Raw genomic sequence first — 6,881 nt, 5'->3', positions numbered from 1 at the left:
TCACTATTATTCTACAATGTAGAAAATAGTAAAATAAAGAAAAACCCTTGAATGAGTAGGTGTCCAAACTGTTGAAGGGTATACACTTAGGTTGGAGTCATTAAAACTCATTTTTCAACCACTCCACAAATATCTTGTTAACAAACTATAGTTTTGGCAAGTCGGTTAGAACATCGACTCTGGGAAACGCAAAGTACTACGTAGAGCTATGCCATGACTACATGGAACTCTATTCCACATCATGTAACTCAGTCAAGCAGTAAAATCAGATTGAAAAAAATAGATAAAACTACAAATCAAATCAAACTTTATTTGTCACGTGCGCCGAATACAACAGGTGTAGTAGACCTTACAGTGAAATGCTTACGTACATGCTCTAACCAATAGTGCAAAAAAGGTATTAGGTGAACAATAGGTAGGTAAAGAAATAAAACAACAGTAAAAAGACAGGCTATATACAGTAGCAAGGCTATAAAAGTAGCGAGGCTACAAACAGACACCGGTTAGTCAGGCTGATTGAGGTAGTATGTACATGTAGATATGGTTGAAGTGACTATGCAAATATGATGAACAGAGAGTAGCAGTAGCGTAAAAGAGGGGTTGGTGGGTGGTGGGACACAATGCAGATAGCCCGGTTAGCCAAGGTGCGAGAGCACACCTTATGGAACAGTACAGACTGGCACACACACACATGTTAACACACACACTCTACACACATACACTTTAATATTGCTATTTTGCGCAATGATTTATTTTGTATTGTAGATATGTTATGGAAGAGTGGTGTGTAATAACGTGTTGTGTTACGTACTGTTTTATTGTATGTCATTGCGTAATCGTGGTTGGGCCCAAGGAATAGTAGCCGCTGCCTTGGAAGGAGCTAATGAAGTGCGGAATAATTCTTCCTTTTTTAAGTGGGGTGAGAGAAGTCCATGTAAAAAGAGAAGGAGATCTAATGGCAGGCAGACGTGCTTACGCCCTAAAACAGTCGTTTGGAAGCGAGGGTCTTGGTGAAAGGTGAACAGAGCCCTGTTCTGCTGTGGCCTGTCCTGATCCTTCACTGGCTCCAGCAGGATGGTGATCAGCTCCGGCCACTGGTGTGGACAGTCCAGACAGGCTACCATGGCTATTAGCACCGCTTCCTGGGTGGCTATCTGTTAACACAGGAAACATATACAACAGGTCAGTATTAGCAGCAGCACAAGGGCAGCAGGTAGCCAAGCGGTTAAGAGCGTTTGGCCAGTAACCAAAAGGATGCTGGTTAGAATCCCAGAGCCAACTAGTTGAAAATTCTGTTGATGAGCCCTTGAGCAAGGCACATCACCCTAATTGCTTCGTTAGGAGCATCTACTAAATTACTAAAATATAAATGCAAGTTTTAGAATTAGCAACATGGCCGCTAGGGGGGGGGGGGTATACATATCTGTTAATACACAGTATATAGGGATATTTCCTTAAAGGCTAATAAGAAAACAAAGAGTGAACACAGGATCAGTAGGGGGATGTGGCAGCCTGAGCCCACTGTGATCCTCTGCACATTCCTGATGAGACACACAACCAGCTGTTAGAGCATGTGTGTCGGCCTAACTTCAGCAGTGTTGACTGTCACAGCCTCCAATGGGAAAACGGAAGACTGACGATGGGCCAATCATAGAAATCATTTATATGGGGCCAATAAGCTTCTGTAATGAAAGAACTGTCAGTGCACTGACTGCACAGATGGCAATAAGGTTTAATCATATTTGTGTAGACGTGTGTGTATGGAGAGGAATGGTGTTGGTTAGCAAAGACACTGATCGGGCATAACTCACTTGCACACTTCGGAGTTTCCCATGTGCAAAATGTGTCATCCTACAATGTATCCCCTCCATCTCTCGTGATGTGTCCCCTCTCTCTCTCTCATGTGTACCCTCTCTCTCTCATGATGTGTCCCCTCTCTCTCTCTCTCTCTCTCTCTCTCGTGATGTGCCCCCTCTCTCTTTCGTGATGTGTCCCCTCTCTCTCTCTCTCTCTCTCTCTCTCTCTCTCTCTCTCTCTCTCTCTCTCTCTCTCTCTCTCTCTCGCTCTCTCTCATGATGTGTCCCCTCTCTCCCTCTCTCATGATGTCCCCCCTTTCTCTCTTTCTCTCCCCATCTCTCTCTCTCTCGTGCCGTGTCCCCTCTCTCTCTCGTGATGTGTCCCCTCTCTCTCATGTCGTGCCCCCCTCTCTCTCTCTCTCTCTCTCTCGTGATGTGTCCCCTCTCTCTCTCTCTCTCTCTCTCTCTCTCTCAATGTGTCCCCTCTCTCTCATGATGTGTCCCCTCTCTCTCTCGTGATGTGTCCCCTCTCTCTCATGCCGTGTCCCCCTCTCTCTTTCTCTCTCTCTCGTGATGTCTCCCCTCTCTCTCGTGATGTGTCCCTTCTCTCTCTCGTGATGTGTCCCTTCTCTCTCTCGTGATATGTTCCTTCTCTCTCTTGTGATGTGTCCCTTCTCTCTCTTGTGATGTGTCCTTTCTCTCTCATGATGTNGCCCCCCCCCCCCTCTCTCTCTCTCTCTCTCTCTCTCGTGATGTGTCCCCTCTCTCTCTCTCTCTCTCTCTCTCTCTCAATGTGTCCCCTCTCTCTCATGATGTGTCCCCTCTCTCTCTCGTGATGTGTCCCCTCTCTCTCATGCCGTGTTCCCCCTCTCTCTTTCTCTCTCTCTCGTGATGTCTCCCCTCTCTCTCGTGATGTGTCCCTTCTCTCTCTCGTGATGTGTCCCTTCTCTCTCTCGTGATATGTTCCTTCTCTCTCTTGTGATGTGTCCCTTCTCTCTCTTGTGATGTGTCCTTTCTCTCTCATGATGTGTCCCCTCTCTCTCGTGATGTGTCACCTCTCTCTCATTATGTGTCCCCTCTCTCTCGTGATGTACCCCCTCTCTCTCAGTGATGTGTCCCCCTCTCTCTCGTGATGTGCCCCCTCTCTCTCAGTGATGTGTCTCCTCTCTCTCTCTCCTCTTATTTGGTGGTGATCATCAAAGGGTAAGGTTTACACAACACAGCCTTTGGAGAGATAATACTGTACAACACGACCACCCTGTTGGACCCCCAGCAGATTTCTGACAGAGTCAACCTCCTCTCCAGAGAGATGACAGAGAGCGGATGAGACAGGTCAGACATATGAGGCTGGAATGGCTGTTGCTCTCCATATGGACACAGGCATATGCTACTAGTGGAGAGGTGTCCCTAGTGGGCTCTATAAGTATGGACCCTACTCATAGGCAGAGTGTTCCACTTAGTGGTGGTCTTTGGAATGATGTGTCCCCCCACTCTCTCTCACTCTCTCATGTCCCCCCCCCCCTCTCTCTCTCTCTCTCTCTCTCTCTCTCTCTCTCTCTCTCTCTCTCTCTCTCTCTCTCTCTCTCTCTCATGATGTGTCCCCCCTCTCTCTCTCTCTCATGATGTGTCCCCTCTCTCTCTCTCTCTCGTGATGTGCCCCCTCTCTCTTTCGTGATGTGTCCACTCTCTCTCTCTCTCTCTCTCTCTCTCTCTCTCTCTCTCTCTCTCTCTCTCTCTCTCTCTCTCTCTCTCTCTCTCTCTCTCTCTCTCTCTCGTGATGTGTCCCCCCACTCTCTCTCACTCTCTCATGTGCCCCCCCCCCCTCTCTCTCTCTCTCTCTCTCTCGCTCTCTCTCATGATGTGTCCCCTCTCTCCCTCTCTCATGATGTCCCCCCTTTCTCTCTTTCTCTTCCCCATCTCTCTCTCTCTCGTGCCGTGTCCCCTCTCTCTCTCGTGATGTGTCCCCTCTCTCTCATGTCGTGCCCCCCCCCCTCTCTCTCTCTCTCTCTCTCTCTCGTGATGTGTCCCCTCTCTCTCTCTCTCTCTCTCTCTCTCTCAATGTGTCCCCTCTCTCTCATGATGTGTCCCCTCTCTCTCTCGTGATGTGTCCCCTCTCTCTCATGCCGTGTCCCCCTCTCTCTTTCTCTCTCTCTCGTGATGTCTCCCCTCTCTCTCGTGATGTGTCCCTTCTCTCTCTCGTGATGTGTCCCTTCTCTCTCTCGTGATATGTTCCTTCTCTCTCTTGTGATGTGTCCCTTCTCTCTCTTGTGATGTGTCCTTTCTCTCTCATGATGTGTCCCCTCTCTCTCGTGATGTGTCACCTCTCTCTCATTATGTGTCCCCTCTCTCTCGTGATGTACCCCCTCTCTCTCAGTGATGTGTCCCCTCTCTCTCGTGATGTGCCCCCTCTCTCTCAGTGATGTGTCCTCTCTCTCTCTCTCTCTTATTTGGTGGTGATCATCAAAGGGTAAGGTTACACAACACAGCCTTTGGAGAGATTAATACTGTACAACACGACCACCCTGTTGGACCCCAGCAGATTTCTGACAGAGTCAACCTCCTCTCCAGAGAGATGACAGAGAGCGGATGAGACAGGTCAGACATATGAGGCTGGAATGGCTGTTGCTCTCCATATGGACACAGGCATATGCTACTAGTGGAGAGGTGTCCCTAGTGGGCTCTATAAGTATGGACCCTACTCATAGGCAGAGTGTTCCACTTAGTGGTGGTCTTTGGAATGATGCTCTGAAGGGACCAGTCATTGGCTAACAGCTCAAGCAAACAGAACTTGAGGTGATGTGAATAACAAATGACTGACCTGGTTGACATTCTCGTTAAAGTTTGTAGAAGCCACCTGCTCTTCTGACACTGTACTGTAGACAGACAGACACAGAGAGAGAGAGAGAGAGAGAGAGCGAGAGAGGTTACAACAGGGAATTTTACAATACAACGTCAAACATCAACGCAAACATCTTTCTTTGCAATACTCAAGATTCATTTTGAATCAGATGACTCTTGCACAGCGAGTGATCCTCATATCGTAATTTGTGTTAACAAAAATTCTCCCCACCTTGATGTAATTCTCTGAGGCCGGAATATGCTAGGAGAAGGAGAGAGTGGAGGCACACTGTCAAATATCACAATCTGCTTGTGAACTGAGGCGTTTATTATTATTATTATTATTACCATTCCACTCCCTTCCATTTGAGAGGAAAGACATTATCAACCAATTTCCCCAAAAAGCCAGCGATAGAGCCACTGCGCAGGCTTTAATATAGAGGGCTGATATGAACATGGCAGATAGGTACAGCTCTGTCCATGTATGAACCTACTGTTTACACTTGCCAGAAAGAGAGTGAGAAAGAGGGGGGGTAGAGGGAGAAAAGAGAGACAGACAGAGAAAGACTGAGAAAGAAACAGAGAGAGACAGACACAGAGAGAGGGAGGAGACAGACAGACAGAGAGAGAGGGGGGAGAGAGGCAGACAGAGAGAGAGAGAGAGAGACAGAGACAGAGAGAGAATAAAGAGGGAGGGCAGACAGACAGACAGACAGACAGACAGACAGACAGACAGACAGACAGACAGACAGACAGACAGACAGACAGACAGACAGACAGACAGACAGGGAGGGAGGGAGGGAGAGAGGGAGAGAGAGAGAGAGGGAGAGAGAGAGAGAGAGAGGGAGAGAGACAGAGAGCGACAAATCGAGATGATATATCCTGTCTCCAACAAAGTGAGGGTGACAAGATGAAGAAAGAACTATAGAGGGATAGAGAGAAGCGAGTAGTGAAATACCCTGTCTCCTTAAACGAGAGAGAGAGTGGTGAAATACCCTGTCTCCTTAAACGAGAGAGAGAGTGGTGAAATACCCTGTCTCCTTAAACGAGAGAGAGAGAGTGGTGAAATACCATGTCTCCTTAAAAGAGAGAGAGGTGAAATACCCTGTCTCCTTAAAAGAGAGAGAGGTGAAATACCCTATCTCCTTAAACGAGAGAGAGAGTGGTGAAATACCCTGTCTCCTTAAACGAGAGAGAGAGAGTGGTGAAATACCCTGTCTCCTTAAACGAGAGAGAGAGTGGTGAAATACCCTGTCTCCTTAAACGAGAGAGAGAGTGGTGAAATACCCTGTCTCCTTAAAAGAGAGAGTGGTGAAATACCATGTCTCCTTAAAAGAGAGAGAGGTGAAATACCCTGTCTCCATAAACGAGAGGGAGAGTGGTGAAATACCCTGTCTCCTTAAACGAGAGGGAGAGTGGTGAAATACCCTGTCTCCTTAAAAGAGAGAGAGGTGAAATACCCTGTCTCCTTAAAAGAGAGAGAGGTGAAATACCCTGTCTCCTTAAAAGAGAGAGAGGTGAAATACCCTGTCTCCTTAAAAGAGAGAGTGGTGAAATACCCTGTCTCCTTAAACGAGAGAGAGAGTGGTGAAATACCCTGTCTCCTTAAACGAGAGAGAGAGTGGTGAAATACCCTGTCTCCTTAAACGAGAGAGAGAGTGGTGAAATACCATGTCTCCTTAAAAGAGAGGTGAAATACCCTGTCTCATTAAAAGAGAGAGTGTTGAAATACCCTGTCTCCTTAAATGAGAGAGAGTGGTGAAATACCCTGTCTCCTTAAACGAGAGAGAGAGTGGTGAAATATCCTGTCTCCTAAAAAGAGAGAGAGAGTGGTGAAATACCCTGTCTCCTAAAAAGAGAGAGTGGTGAAATACCCTGTCTCCTTAAAAGAGAGAGCGGTGAAATACCCTGTCTCCTTAAACGAGAGAGAGAGTGGTGAAATACCCTGTCTCCTTAAACGAGAGAGAGAGTGGTGAAATACCCTGTCTCCTAAAAAGAGAGAGTGGTGAAATACCATGTCTCCTTAAAAGAGAGAGAGGTGAAATACCCTGTCTCCATAAATGAGAGAGAGAGTGTTGAAATACCCTGTCTCCTTAAAAGAGAGGGAGAGTGGTGAAATACCCTGTCTCCTTAAAAGAGAGGTGAAATACCCTGTCTCCATAAATGAGAGAGAGACTGGTGAAATACCCTGTCTCCTTAAAAGAGAGAGAGGTGAAATACCCTGTCTCCATAAATGAGAGAGAGAGT

At 47.1% G+C, this 6,881-nt stretch overlaps 1 long non-coding RNA gene across 1 annotated transcript; it reads right to left on the bottom strand.

Moving 5' to 3' along the window:
* Positions 1-290: 290 nt before the first annotated feature.
* LOC129826693 (uncharacterized) lies at positions 291-4,910 on the bottom strand. Its single transcript, XR_008755054.1, has 3 exons — positions 4,867-4,910; positions 4,615-4,669; positions 291-1,154 (listed from the first exon to the last, which is right to left on the bottom strand). It is a non-coding gene; the product is annotated as an uncharacterized LOC129826693 (long non-coding RNA).
* Positions 4,911-6,881: the final 1,971 nt, after the last annotated feature.

This window comes from Salvelinus fontinalis, chromosome 28, assembly GCF_029448725.1.
Source record: "Salvelinus fontinalis isolate EN_2023a chromosome 28, ASM2944872v1, whole genome shotgun sequence".
Lineage (NCBI taxonomy): Eukaryota > Metazoa > Chordata > Actinopteri > Salmoniformes > Salmonidae > Salvelinus > Salvelinus fontinalis.
Note: the sequence above shows the minus strand (reverse complement) of the source record. Positions and strands in the feature narration are given on the sequence as shown.